Source organism: Lepisosteus platostomus, chromosome 1 (genome assembly GCF_059453375.1).
Source record: "Lepisosteus platostomus isolate fLepPlt1 chromosome 1, fLepPlt1.hap1, whole genome shotgun sequence".
Lineage (NCBI taxonomy): Eukaryota > Metazoa > Chordata > Actinopteri > Semionotiformes > Lepisosteidae > Lepisosteus > Lepisosteus platostomus.
The window spans coordinates 35,930,159-35,943,431 of record NC_142611.1 but is presented as its reverse complement, the minus strand read 5'-3'; positions in this window follow the sequence as shown (position 1 = coordinate 35,943,431).

Below are 13,273 nucleotides of genomic sequence, written 5' to 3'. Positions count from 1 at the left end.
TCAGCTTATCTAGCCTGGTTGGCTTTTAGAAGAGGATTGATCTATGGATCCACTTATCCAGCTGTTTTGAAAAGGAAGCAATGGCATCAGCTTCAACAACATTTCTGGAAAGCATCTTATACTTTATCTAATGAAGTATCCCTTCTTCTTAGATGAAATATCATTTCTCAAAGACTCCTAGTTTCTATTTCTGTCCTCTGTTTTCTGTTTCACTGTGAATACTGGGAAAAAAATGATCCATGTGGTTAACTTTAATAGTGTTGAGAACCATGAATACTCTAATCATGTTGCTTGTATTTCAGACTTAAAAATAGTCTGTCTGATTACGGTATTTTGTTGAGCTTTTGAATGTACAGATGGAGCCATTCAAAACGGGTGGGGTATTTCTTTGACAAACACCACAGCACTTCGTAGATCTAACTAACAAGGACAGGACATTTGCTGGACAGAGAGGTGAACATTATTACGCAGAAGACAAAAATAGCGATTTATGTTGCATTGTGCATTGTGCTGCTGTAATACAGTTTTAAATAATTAAAAGTCTAAACAGTATCAGCTTTATTTATGGGTTCTAAATAAAGGCGATTTAAATGCGATTTAAATCAATATAAATGTTTATATTATAACGCATAGGTGACTTTTCATTGTTATTAAAGTGACTTAAATTCGATCATGTTGTGATATTTAGAAATATAAATTTGTTTGGTGCGAGTGAAGTTTTATTTAATCTCTGACCCAGGGAAACGTTTTAATTTTTCAAAAAACATGTGGAGTGCTGAAAAAGCACTACAGAAACATTATCAACAGACAATGTACAGTGTGTACTATTCTTGTGTTGCGGTACATGAATATAATTATATCGTTATTAATTTCTTTAGATACGCGATTCCATATTATATTCCCTTTTAATCAAATTCTAAAAGTATGCTTGCTGACTCCGGTATCACGTTAGTTAAAGACTTCGATGCTTAAAATGTTTAGGGAGAAATGGAATACTGGTGTGTATGTTTTCTTTAAAGTACCGAGACCAGCCATATACTGTATGTTTATGTTCCAAAATTAATATCGTTTATGGCCTTCACACGTGTTACAATATGCTCCTATTCTTTTTATGCTCAGCTACTAAGATTTCCCTTCAGTGGTAAAATTCCATATAAATATTCAATACTAAAATGGGCACAGTAAAGGAATTTAAATCTTTCTACGACCGACCAACGGACCACGAGTGCCCCTGTCGGTGAACCAATCACGTACCGTGGTATTTTGCGTCAACGCGTGTCACGCATCTGTACCTAGTCATTCTTCTCTGTACTGATCAAACAGCATATATTTATATTTTTTTTGTATTTTGGTAACAAATATTTCAAGACTTAATAGTGCATTGCACAGGTTTAATGTGACATTACATCATTTAATGTCTATGCTTTATTATTGCAGCATATGTCCTTAAATTCTGTTAGCCCCTTTATTACTTTATTATTCCCACATTGCTTGCAAGATTAAAGTATAATGTGAATATTAGCATTTAAGACATAAGAAAAAGTCCTCTGCATACTCATCTAAGCATCTTCTTCATACTCAGAAGGTCCTCTGTTATATCTGTAGTTTGTTTTTTTCTTCTTTTTTTAACCTTCTACAGTTCTCTACACTAAATGTCAATGCCAGGTGACACCCAGTCTCGAGTGACAATTTCATCATCTAATGATAATGGTTAATATTATCTAATGATAATAGGTCAATAGTACAGTATATTGACCTAAGATGGCGGCGTGCACAGACGCAGCAGCTGATCCGGGTCTGGAAAAAATGGCGCAAAAATGTTGTCCCAGTGTTAAATGTTGTCTCTTGTCCAATTTTTTCAAACGTTCATGATCGCCTGACCCTGCTGGAAATTGAAAAACAATGTAAGGACTACCAGCTGAGTATTCTGAGGGAGAAGATGAGGGAGAAGCTAAGTAGCCTTGCCTTACTGAGTGCACATCAGGTCCTGGGACAGCAGTGCAACCTGTTGCAGATGTCTGAATGAGGAGGCGCCGAAAGCTGTGTGAAAGAAAACAGAAACGAGGTAAGAGAGCTGGAATCTGTCGCAGGCTAAAAGCTAACCCTAACAGACCGGCTTTCTTGTCAATTTTTCTTTCCAACGTCTGTTCTCTGGAGAACAAGCTGGACTACCTAAAATTGAAACGGGCTGCTCAGCGAGAGATGAAGGAGTGCTGAGTCTTTATTTTTACTGAAACATGGCTAAAGGACAATATTTTGAACACAGCCATTCAACTAGTTGAACTGACTTCAACTGAAGTTTCAGAGACTGGTAAGTCTCGCGGAGGTGGTTTGTGTGTTTGTATAAATAAAAAAATGGTGCGGAAATGCCGCAGTAGTCTCTAGTTACTGCTCACCACTAGTGGAAGTTATAACGGTTAAGTGTTGGCCCTACTATTTACCAAGGGAATTAACTATGGTTATTATTGTTGCTGTGTACAGCCCCCCCAGTGCTGACTCAAAAGAGGCGCTGTGAGTCCTTTTACAATGCTTTTCATTGACTTCAGTTCAGCATTTAATACAATCATCCCCCAGAAGCTGACAGAAAAATTGAGGTTGCTGAACCTTAACACCTCCCTCTGTAACTGGATTCTAGACTTTCTGACCGAGAGACCTCAGACAGTCCAGATCAGTAATAACATCTCCAGCACCATCACAATGAGCACTGGAACCCCCCAGGGCAGTGGAGTGTGTGCTCAGCCCACTGCTGTTCACATTGTTTACTCATGACTGTACTGCCAAGCACAGTTCAAACTGCATCATCAAGTTTGCTGATGACACGACAGTTTTGGGCCTCATTAGCAACAATGATGAGTCACCATACAGAGTGGAGGTGGAGCAACTAGTGGACTGGTGCACAAACAACAACCTATCTCTAATGTAAACAAAACAAAAGAGATAATCATTGACTTCAGAAGGGCCCAAGCTGATCACTCCCCATTGTACATCAATTGCTCCACTGCGAAGACAGTTAGAAGTACCAAGTTTCTTGGTGTACACATTACAGAAAACACCGCAGCATCTCTATTTCCTGAGGCAATTGAGTACGGCAAACCTTCCCCCGCCCATTCTTACCACTTTCTACAGAAGCACGTTTGAAAGCACCTTGACCAGCTGCATCACTGTTTGGTTTGGAATTGCAATGCTTCAGACTGAAAGACCCTGCAAAGAATTGTGGAAACAACTGAAAAGATCATTGGAACCTCCCTCCCTTCCATTTCTGTCACCTATCACAAACACTGCTTACACAGGGCCTCCAGTATAGTAGATTACCCTTCCCACCCCTCCCATAAACTATTTGCCCTCCTACCATCTGGGAAAAGATATGGCAGTGTAAGGGCCAGCTCCACCAGACTCTGGAACAGCTTTTTCCCACAGGCTGTCAGGCTCCTCAACACCCTAGAATCTACTTCCACCCACTCCAATTCCAGAAACAGGGTCCGCCCAGTATGTTGTGTATATTGAATTATGTATTGCCTTGTAATTTGCACTATCTGCACTTTGCACTATGTGTATCCTGTCTACAATATCTATGTCAGTGTCCTGTCTGTATTTGCACCGTGGACGAGGAGGAACGATATTCTGTTCCACTGTATACTTGTATACGGCTGGAATGACAAATAAACATGAACTTGAACTAATACATTGTCTATAATTAAGGTTTGTTATTTAAGGGAAAGTATTAAAACTTCTGTCTTGATTCTTAAAAAGTGCAATGTACAAAAAGTAGAAGAGTTACCCAGAGCTTAAGAGCATACAACTGTAGAAGGGAGAAAACATACATCTAGATGCTCTGTGTCTCTACAGTATGTGTGATACAGAACAAGTGTATTTTGGGTTTTATGATTTGCTTTTTTGTGTTTGTTAAGCAGTTTTGCTGGTTCTAGACATGAGCTTTGAAGAAGTCTGGTTAGTTCTTTAAAAAAGTCATTATTTTGTTTTCTGCACTATACAGTATGTTCTGCAATGTGAATACAAGCAGAACAATGTAGTGGGTTTCAATGTACTGCTGCTTTGACAAGTCTGTTTCTCAAAAACCGTGATTATTTAAACAGCCCACAATATCATGGGCTGAAACCCATCTAGTGTTGCAATATCTTCGCTGTTTTTTATGTTTAAGAGATTTTCCCTATATAAAAAATAAAATAGAGTAGAAATGAGTCATATGAAAATAGCTGTACCATAATATTGTTATGATATTAACAAATTAAATAATTCTGTTAAAGACATGTAAATGTATTTTTGTAATGACAGACATGTAAATGACAGAGTTTTCTGTCATAAATTAAAAGTGGAGTGGTTTGTGGACCACAGTACACTCCAGTAAAAAGCTGAAACTGTGAAAGTCACTCTAATATTTAAAACACATTTCACAAGCAGACTAACTGATACATCTCCTACAATGCTACTTGTATTAGCAATTACTTTGAGTACATACAGTACTTTGTTAAGGTGTCCCTCAAACTGGGTCTGCTGGATGCACTTTAGGTAAGTTGAGGTTTTTGATCTAATTTTACTACTTAAAATGTTTAAGTAGTAAATGTAAATTTTTGCTCCTGAAAAATAGAATTAATCACAGCAAGAAATTACTTTTCTTCAAAAACTGTTTAATTAATTAACTTATGAACACTTATCCAATTCATTCCAACCCATTTTTTAGGTTTTTATTTGTAAGTACTTTACAGAATGTTTGTTATTTTTGCATTTGGATGTTGTGTGTTACAAGGTAAAAATAAAGGTAAAATAAATACTGATTTAGCTTGCCTTGATTTCATGCTGTAAAGCAACAAATGTGTTACTTTGGAAAGGGTGTATAGACTTTCATTAAGCACTGTAAGTGAAAATGTTGTGCATTCACAAACTCCAGCTGTTTAACTCTTTTGCCCAATTTACTCTAAATGTGGTTATCTCTTTTTGTAGCATAACATTAATATCTGACACTACCATTGCTGGGTGTGTTGAGATAGCCACTTGGCCACCACTTTGTTCTCACACAACAAGCTGTGTCTGTTCTCGAAAATTATATACCTATTGAATGAAAACTTGACAGATTTCATTAGGACAAGCAATCAGATAACTAAATAAATAACAGAAAGATTAAGGAATGTGAATAATTCTTTTTAAGGGAGCAGGAAAAAGATATACCATCAGTTAAATTATTTCAACTTGACAGAAAAAGTATAGATATTCCTTTTTTCAATTTTTTACAATGACACAATGTGAATTAAACATGTCAATGCAAAGAAGGCGCAGGCATATTGGAAATTCCGTAGTTCATTGTTGTATTCTCTGAAATGTGGAACTACACTAAGAAGTATTTAGTGTTTGGTACATATACATTTGTCCACAATTTCTGTTATTGTGATCTATATATAGAATGAAGATGTTGTAGAAACCAAGAAATTCAAGCCTGAAGTGTTCGTTCGTCCAGCCAAGCTTTATTGTATGCATACAAGGAACCACAATATGCACCATAATAGTTATAGTATCTATTGTAGCTCAAAGTGGATTTGGTCCTGCAGAACTTATATATATATACGTTTCCCCCGCCGTCTTTGATGTAACCGAAGGAAATAGAAACCTTCCTTTGTCATCAGGAGTTTAGTGTAAACATTTAACATTTGGGTAAACATTCACCATTTGGGGGTAGGTACAGGGGGAGAAAGCCTCTGTGATCAAGCAGGTGTGATGGTTACAGTTCAGCATGTAAAAGCCATTAGCAGGCTCCATCAATCCCCCCTTGGAAAATAGGAACATAGCTTCCATTTTTCAACAAAAATGCGGAGTCTGCTAACTTTACTTCATACTTGTATTAGATAGATAGATACTTTATTGATCCCGTGAGGGAAATTGCAGTGCAACAGCAGCTTAACACACACAACACAGCCACAGTGTAACGAATATATAATAATAGTACAATACATACAATACAATACAATACAAGAGTTACTCACAGTCCGGACACACAAGAGCAAACTAGAACAGAACAGTACACATTAAATCGTATCACACGTATGAATATAAATATACTGTAGATGTAACCATAGATATAAATATAAATATAAATGTATTGCACAGGTCCCTGGCATATATTGCACAAAAGTGGTTGTAAACGGGAAAAAGAAAAAGAAAGAGAACAGATGTAGCAGTAGATGTGTATATGCGTTTAGTCCAGAAACAGGTCACTGTCGATGTTGCCTCTGCCAAGACGCAAGGTGGATGCGTTGTACAGTCTTATGGCAGATGGCAAGAATGACCTCCTTTAGTGCTCCCTGTCGCACCGTGGATGAATCAGTCTATTGCTGAACGTGCTCTTCATTCCTGCAAGCCTGTCATAGAGGGGATGGGAGAAGTTGTCCATGATGGCCTCTAGTTTGGACATCATTCTCCTCTCAGCCACTATTGGAGGTTATACGGTGTATTGGAGGTTATACGGTGACATAAAGCGTGATTGTACTCTTAATACATGTGATTATAACAATTATACACACAAACAATACTACTCCTAAAAACAAAAAAGAAAAATAGTCTTTATGTTGTGGATTCCACTGGAGGTTGGGCACGTCGACAGAAGGAGGCATGAATCCACTGGTCCTTCCTCTGGACTTTCACAGTCTGTCATCAGCAGCATTTGGTATGGCCCCTCCCACTCAGCCTGAATCGTCTGGGATTGTATCTTTTTAATCCACACCCACTCTCCTGGCTGTAGGTCGTGACCTCCAGGAATGGTCCTTCCCCAGGCCGCCTTCACTTAGTGGGTGGTGAGGCCATTGGCCTGTGAAAGCAAATGACAATACTGCAACTGAATTAGTTAATTGTCTCAGATCATGATGGTGGCAACAAAAGTGTCAGTTAGACGCATTGGCCTCCCTGTGACAACTTCAAAAGGGTTTAGTCCTGTGGTCCGGTTGGTCCCAGCTCTCAAACTACTCAGCTCCGTGGGGAGGGAGTCCATCCAGGAGACCCCTCACACAGACTACTCGGTGAGTCTCTCCTTGAGGGTTCAATTAACCCTGTCCACTTTCCCTGAAGACTGAGGATGATGGGAACACTGTAGATCCCACCTCACTCCCGGTGAGGCGATCGAAGCCTGACACCTTTCTAGTGAAGTGTGTCCCTTGATTAGAATCCAAGCGGCAGGGCAGTCCCCACATTCTTTTCTAACCCTGTCCATGTCCAGTTTTGGAGGCCTCAGCCTTAATGTTCAATCGCTGTCCTTTTTTTCCCCCAACAGTGGTCTCAGACTTGCATTCCCAGGGCTGCTTGCCTGGCAGCTGCATCTGCATAGTCGTTCCCTCGAGTTACTCGATATATTTCTTTATCATATAATTTACACTTTATCACAGCTACCTCATTCAGCAGCTGCAAAGTTTCTAAAAGTTCAGAGATCAATCTAGTATTCTTAACTGGAGTCCCTGCTTTGGTGAGGAAATCTCTATTCCTCCACAGCCATCCAAAATCGTGGCATCCACCAAATACATATATACAGTAGGTTTAAATTGTTACCGTTTTTCCTTTAGCATATTTACAAGTTTCAGTCATTGCTCTCAACTCGGCTTGCTGTGCTGAGGCAGTGGGGGGCGTCTTTCCAGCTGTTAACCCATCAAATTATGTCGTAACAGCCCAGCCTGCTCTCCATTCTCCCCTCATGCACCAGAGAGGACCCATCAGTAAACAGTATTAAATCTTCACGGTTCCCCCAACCCTTTGGTGCTCACTCTGAAAAAGAGTCTACCCAGGCCCTGTTAAAATGACACAATTCTAGACACACTTCGGCGTTATCATATCTAGCTTTACTGTATGTACTTTTTAACTACAAACACTAAAACCTGAAGCAGCTCAGACTTGTGGGTTTCCTCATCAGGGAAAGCCATCAGACCTTATACTCAGCAAGTACAACTTACTGCCCCCTACTCCTGTGGCCTCCTGGTGTCTTCCCACATACTCTATACCACACCGTTGAGCAGTACAATAAGACAAGCATGACAGTTGTGCTCCTGTATCCCATAACAGAGAAACAGACATCCCATTAGTAGTACATTTTAGTTTTAACTCATTTTGCTCAATGAACTAGGACAGACTTAGGGAGGCTACAAGGGAACACTCTAGGTAAACAGATCTCTCAAAGGACTGTTTATCTTCCCCAGACAAACTTCTTAGTGGGGAGATACACTTTTTTCCTGTTCTTCCCTGTCAGATGAACCCCAGGACAAGTCCCTGCTTTTCTTTATCCTGCATGTGCTTTCTGCAGTTTCTCTTAAAATGACCTGTATTCTTTTACAATAATTGTGAACCAGAGATCTCCCCGGCCTTACAGCACTTACCCACAACTGCACCGGTGCCTCCCTTGGGCCAGGGAATTCCTGCTGGCTCTGCAAACTTACACTTAGGCTGTACTCGCTGGACAAGGGAGCCTCCCCACCACAGCACAAGAGAGTCGGGACTTTTGGAAAGAGGAGTCCTTACCTCTGATTTTGTGCACAGAATGCCATCTTGGGTGCTGGGTGGGAAAGTCTCGTGTCGTTGGAGTACCCTGCAAGCAGCACCAAATTGTAGAAACCAAGAAATTCGATCCTGAAGTGTTCGTTTGTCCAGCCAAGCTTTATTGTATGCATACAAGGAACCACAATAAGCACCATAATAGTTATAGTATCTATCGTAGCTCAAAGTGGATTTGGTCCTGGAGAACTTATATATATACGTCCCCCCGTCTTTGATGTAACCGAAGGAAATAGAAACCTTCCTTTGTCATCAGGAGTTTAGTGTAAAACCATTTGGGTAAACATTCACCATTTGGGGGTAAGTACAGGGGAAGAAAGCCTCTGTGATCAAGCAGGCGTGATGGTTACAGTTCAGCATGTAAAAGAAATTATCAGGCTCCATCAATGTGAAAAAAATGAAAACTTTGAAATTAATAGAAAAATAATAGAGACAGATTAAAATGATTGCTTGAATCTATATTTTACTTTATTTTGCAATTTAAAGAATCAGTTACTTCTCTTCTTATAAGACTCCCTGCAGGCACTATCAAAACACTCCAGTTCATACAGACCACTGTTTGCCACCTTGTCTTCATCTTCCCTAAACACTTTCATACGTTCCCTCTACTCATCTCTCTAAATTGACTTGGAGTCACAACCTATATCAGTGCTAGACTACAAGGCTAATCCTAATGCCGGCGTCACGCTACACAACTTTTCCTAGGATTTTCAGTTGTAGCCTTCATTTACATAATCGTAACAAAATCACAGTGAGTTGTAGAGAGTCACAGCATGCGCCTGTTACCATCAGTTGTATCTGTGTCACCACCAGTGACTCTGTCACAGCACTCTTAACAGCCCCTAAGACTTTCTGTGACTCGTTACGATAAAATCAAACAGGTTTGATGTTCTTGTTGCGAGTTGCAACTCATAGGGATGGGCAGTGAATCAGATGTGTGATAATGTGCCAATTATATTACACTTATATATTACACTAATTTGTTTACAATATTTGTTTTAATGGTGTTTTATATTTTAAACTGTGTTTTATTTTTGTAAATTTGTACTATATTTATAAAGATGAATTATATTTCTTAAGATGTTTATTTGTGGAAAACAATGCCTGTGTTACATTTTTCAAGATGTTTGCGTGCTTGTTCCCCGTGTTGTTTGTTTACTTCCGAGCGGTGCTCCTCTTCCTATTCCGGTGTGCTCCATGTTGATTGGCTGCCTAGCGGTACTTTAGCAGCACAATAAGAGATGAAGAACAGTGATGAAAAGTTGTGAGGGAATCATGTAATTGTTCACCCCTTGCAATTCCTAGTTGTAGAATTTTACACACTGTAGGACAGAAAAGGCAGCAAGTTTCAGCAACTGCAGTCGTTAAATTTGACATGCTGTCTGTCATATCATGTCAAGTCCTATATTGTGATGTTGGCTTAACCCCCACTTACTGACTGTTCAAGTAAAGGTTTATTCCATGCTGAAAAGATAAGAAAAGAAACACAAGGTTCCGGAATGTTGGAAACACAACTGTTTTTTTATCTTTTTTCAGCATGGAATAAACCTTTACTTGTTCCTTTGCAGCCTACACATGCTGACGCAGCTACCTACTTGGACTATTCCCTTGTGCTACTACTTCCTATCTGTGAAGCAGCACTGGAAAGCCTTAACATTTTGTAACACCTTAGCTCTTAAATAACACTGTGCTTACTGTTGTTTGTGGAATTTTTGTTGCTTTATGCTGCTGTGATATGCGTTTCATATTATTTGCTCCTTAATGGGATATATTTTTAATTTGCTTTGGATAAATGCATCTGTCAAATGAATAAATGTAATATAAATGGTATGAATGTGCAATTATTTTTTAAAATGTTTAGGACATACAATGCTGTCAATACTCACAAGAGACCACTAAATGCTTAGCTTACAATGCTGACCTTAAAGACTTGAGGTAAGGCAAAATGGTGCAACCACATAAACCAGAATCACTTAAAACTTCAAAATACCATTGATGTTAGAGCCATTGCACTGATTGACTTGAAACTTAGCAGGTTTATCTACACCTTCTGGGAAATTACTGTAGGTATATGGAAACATGTACCAAAAAGATTCACACAAACAGATTTATTTTTTATTTATCTTTTGAGCACTCCTATGTTTTCTTAATGCACGTCTATTGCTGGCTATCTAATTATCCACTTGATAAAAGTTTACTACAGGTAAATAATAAGGAAGTTTAGACAAGGTGTTACACCCTTTTAAACATAATTAATATGTTATGTTATGTATTATATATTAATTAGTATATTATTAATATATAAAATGTAGATAATTTCAATTCACTATTTGGTTATTTCAAGTGACTAGAATGACTTTCCGGTCAAATTACTTTCACTATAAAGGCGTATGTTTCTCCATTAACAAATTAACAACACTGTAAATCACAATGATGTCAGATTACTAAGTATTATTAGCTGTCAGCTGTTAGTATGATATTGAATACAACTTAAAGTTAAAACGGTAAATTTTGTAGTACTCCAGAGACAATTGTCTCATTTCAAAATTAATACTTAACAGTATTCAGAACTTACTTCAGAACCTACTTTGAAGTGTTGTGATTATATTTTATATAATCCATTCCAACCATCCATCCAATTTCCTAAACCGCTAATACAGTGTCATGGGGGGTGCCAGGTCCTAACTTGGCAAGCAACAGGCACAGGGCAGGATAAACCCCGGACAGGACACCAGTCCATCACAGGGCACACACAGACACAAACTTGCACACACTCATACCATTTTTACAGTAGCTAGTTATGTTATCAGCATGCTTCTGGACTGTGAACGAGGAAATCAGAGCACCCACTTAAACACGGGGAGAGCATAAAAACTCAACTCCCATGGAATTAAACCCAGTGCCACAGTGCTCTGTGGCAGTAATGCCAACCACTGTGTTACCCTATCTATAAAGAAAGAAGTGTTTAATATTGAAGAGAAACTGAAAAGTCATCATTGCACAGACTCTTCTCTGTGGCAAATCTAAACTGACTTAGGTGCACGAAATTTCCTTAAAGTTGAGTGGAGTTTGTGTGCTATCATAATTGTCCATATGATTTCAGAGAATATCTACCTTTCTCTTTAATTCATGAAGATCATGTTACTTTCATGTAACTTTTAGAACAAATCAGGGATAAAGTTGCATAAAGGCACAGATCAGGAGAAATCCCTTAAAATGCTATAATGTCTTTGAGCATGGTGATGTCAATCATTAAGAAGTGGAAGGCACTCAGACATTACCTAAACTGGTTTTTGTCTCAGAGTGCGCAGTGGGTAAAGAAGGAAACCGCTTGTTACTGTGAGCTCAATGGTGACTTTGAAAAAGTTTAGTGACGGAAATGGGAGAAAATATCCATGGGTCAAAAGTATACTGGTCACTACACAAAACAACTTGTATGGAACTGAAGAAAAGAACATCTCAAATCTCACAAGTGTCTTGAAAAAAGCACCTACTGACCATACTGAATCATATTGCAAAAACGTGGGTGCAGACAAGACATTGTTTTATCTAAATGCAAATTGTTAAATCTGAACTCAACATCAAGCAAGTGATGGGAATTACTTCTTATCTGGAGGGACTAGTAAGCTTGTTAAGACCTGGAAACAATAGAGTTCACTGGTCTAAAATACTTATGAAATCAACATTTTATTTTCTTTTGAGACACGATTGGAATAGTCTGAATACTTTCACAAAGCACTGTATACAGCATTAACAACATTAGATTTAGTCAAAAGGAAATGCAAGGCAGGCATAATAAAAAACAAAATCTAAATAATAAAAAAATGATAGCAAATTGTACATTTATGCTTATTTCTTCCAAAAATGATAAACCAGCTCGGCAATGAATGCATAGTTATTAATTGCTAAGGAAAATATGAAAGTAAAGAGCAAATGCTCTAGGTATGTTCTGTGAAGATGACTAACATCAAGCTTCTAATGAATGTCATACTGTATATCTTACTGATTGCAATTAACTTTTCTTCTGTGAATCTATGTACAGTATATGGTAGATAAAAATAAGTATTAATCAATAAGAACAGTATGGATAAGTCAGGTAAAATGTATCTATACATGGAATCATTTCATGTATGATAAAGTATGTAATTTATTTGAATTGTTCTCCATGTGAAAAAGCATATGTAGATAAAATGTCTTTGAGATTTGTAAGATGACCACTCATTTCATTACTATACTCTTTGCCTATTAAAATCAAGAACAAATGTCAACAATCATTATTTTGGCAAATATCAAGAAATGTGTAGCTCTATAAATGAACCAATATTCATTACAGCCAGAAATGTTAACATTTCCACATGCTCTTTTTTGCACTGTATATATACTGTGTATTCTAATTTGTTCATAACTACCCATAGAGCATATTAATCAAACATGCTGTATTTAGCTCCAACAAAAAGAATAGTTTCAGACTAAGACTTACATTTCAAGCTGAGGCATTTGATGTAAAGGGTGGTAGTAACATGTAGCAAATACACTAAGAGCAATGTATTTGTGTATGCAGCATGCACAGCTCTGCTCCTGCCTGGGTATGATCACAGTACTCTATACAAAAAGTCTAGATTTCCATCATTCCCATTGTTTAAGACTATTGATGTTCCAAATTATTTAACTGTAATGTACTCAAAAGAGCTCCTGTACATTCTCCTCTTCCAATTAATGTTACCACTGTGCTGTA